At 32.4% G+C, this 2,735-nt stretch overlaps 1 long non-coding RNA gene across 1 annotated transcript; it reads left to right on the forward strand.

Moving 5' to 3' along the window:
• Positions 1-1,602: 1,602 nt before the first annotated feature.
• Positions 1,603-2,390, forward strand: LOC136208539 (uncharacterized). Its single transcript, XR_010677199.1, has 2 exons — positions 1,603-1,718; positions 2,317-2,390. It is a non-coding gene; the product is annotated as an uncharacterized lncRNA (long non-coding RNA).
• Positions 2,391-2,735: the final 345 nt, after the last annotated feature.

The raw sequence follows: 2,735 nt of genomic DNA on the forward strand, positions 1-2,735 counted from the left end.
CACAGATATACGTTGATGATATAATCTTTGGTGCTACTGATGAATCTTTGTGCAAAGAATTTAGCCAACAGATGCAAACTGAGTTCGAAATGTCCATGATGGGTGAACTCAACTTCTTCCTTGGACTTCAAATCAAGCAAGGTAAGAATGGCATATTTATAAGTCAGTCTAAGTACACCAAGAAAATGTTAAAGAAATTCAGCATGGAAGATTGCAAACCAATATCAACCCCCATGGGTACTGACACTGTCTTATGCAAGGATGAAAAGAGTAAGTCAGTTGATAGTAAACTCTATCGAGGTATGATAGGTTCATTACTTTATCTCACTGCTAGTAGACCAGATATTCAATACTCAGTATGCTATTGCGCTAGATATCAAGCTGACCCCAGGGAATCTCATCTAACTGCTGTAAAAAGAATTTTTAGATACTTGCAAAGCTCAGTTGATGCAGGTCTATGGTATCCAACCTCAAATGACTTCACACTCATTGGATATACTGATGCTGACTACGGACGAGATAAGCTAGAACGAAAAAGTACTTCAGGAGGATGTCATTTCCTCGGAAGCTGCCTAGTATCTTGGTTTAGCAAGAAGCAATCATCCGTTGCTCTGTCTACAACTGAAGCTGAGTACGTGGCTGCTGGAAGCTGTGTTGCATAAGTCCTATGGATAAAGCAACAACTTGAGGATTACGGAGTCAAAACAAAGACAATAGAGATCAAATGCGACAACAAAAGTGCCATTGATCTATCTAAAAATCCAGTCCAACACAGCAGGATGAAGCATGTTAGCATAAGGCATCACTTCATCAGAGACCCTGTACTAAAAGATGAGATCAAGCTGACCTACGTACCAACAAATGATCAGCTTGCAGATATCTTCACAAAGCCCTTGGCACGAGAGCAATTCAACATACTAAGGGAAGCAATTGGTATGTCAAATCCACTCTAACTAAATCTGTATTGAATGATTGCCATGTGAGCGACACTTTAAATAATTGTACCAATGCCATGTTGAGTAAAATATCTGTTCCCAACTAAGCTTAAAAATAAAAAAAGCCACCCTATGCATACATGTTAAGTAACGATACTGGGTAGGTATAAAAGTTGAGTAAACATCCCATACTGAGTAGATAAACAAATCACTCTATGCTGAGTAAATACACATGCTGAGTATGTAACTTATGCTGAGTCAATAAAAGATAGAAAATTGTCTTCACAAACGCTAAACACTCAATATCATGGACGCTTCGAATTCCAGCGAAACCTAGAAAAAAACCCACTCGCGTAAAGTGAAGCTACACGTGTTGTAACATCCGTAAAATCTTGGGTTTAGGATAATAAATTAGCTAGAATGATAAAAAAAAAAATATATAACAGAGTGAAGTCTCAGGTTATGAAAAAGATTTAGAAGTATGCTAATTAATTAGCATTATAATATTTATAATAATTATAATAATTATAATTTTTCCAAATTAAATGGAGTACAGGTGGAAAGTAGATAAGACCCTAGTTTACCTAACCTTACTTTTATTAATATTATTATTACCCTTCCTATATATAATAAATTACAGTCCTAGAAAAAAAGGGTTTTAGAGGAGTTTGAATAGAAAAGAAAACCTAGTTTATTCTTTTCTTTTGGAGCCGTCAGTTGGGTGGACAGACTGATAGAATTTGTTTATGCTGGTTTCTTTTGGGCGAATCTTCAACAAAACTTGTAAGTTATGTTAGTTTATTTCTCCTCCATGTATCTCTAGAAGTTAATTGTAGGGATTTTTAGATTTTCTTTTTATTGTTTGTTTTGGAATAGACAACACAATATGAAATTTATTACTTTAAACATAAACCTTGTGAGGGTTCATCCCTATAGCTAAGAGTGTCAGACTACAACTTTTAGGGTTTCAAAATATTATATAAATATATATACTTTTTGTCTAGAACATAGAACTCTACGCATACCTTTTCATAGATGGGGAGTGGTGGAAATATCTTATAAGCACATAGGTTTACTTTTATTTTAATTATTATTTTATTTTAATGATTTTAGCTTTTTTTTCATACTTCATATATCTTATAAAATTGGTTGAAAACTTTGTTCTTTTTTTTTTTTTTTTAACTTCCAGAACCACCTACCTTATTTTATGCTAATGGTTAACATATTAAGTTTAAGATTTAGTTTTATTATATACATACAGTTTTAACATAGTTATGAATATTGTACGCCTCTACAGTTAATGAAAATAATTAAAGTATTATATATATATTATGTTGTTCTTAATATAAAATTAATAGGTGATATTATAATTATTATATAGGACACGAAGAACAAGCAGAGGATATACCGGAGAAGTTATCTGATTAGTTAAACTTACAATTTTGCGGTTAGAGGTAAATGGTTAATTAAATATATAGTATGTGTTCTTATTTGTTTGGCTGCTATATTTGACTTGGTGTAATAATTGTTTATTGACTTGATTTATACGTTTGACATGTATACTTGATATTTTTGATGTCTATGATGACGTGAATGAATTGAATTTGACATCGATGGCTGTGAAGACATGAATAGATTTTAGACTGAAACTATTGGGGATATAATGGAAATTGATTATGTCATATTTGATAAACGTTGTATAATATGAAGGATTGGAAAATTTTGAGAACAAGAGCTTATCTAGGATAGTATATTCAATGGTTGCAAATGAATTGAGAAAAAAAAAGAATATTGTGATCA

Source organism: Euphorbia lathyris, chromosome 10, assembly GCF_963576675.1.
Source record: "Euphorbia lathyris chromosome 10, ddEupLath1.1, whole genome shotgun sequence".
NCBI classification, from domain to species: domain Eukaryota; kingdom Viridiplantae; phylum Streptophyta; class Magnoliopsida; order Malpighiales; family Euphorbiaceae; genus Euphorbia; species Euphorbia lathyris.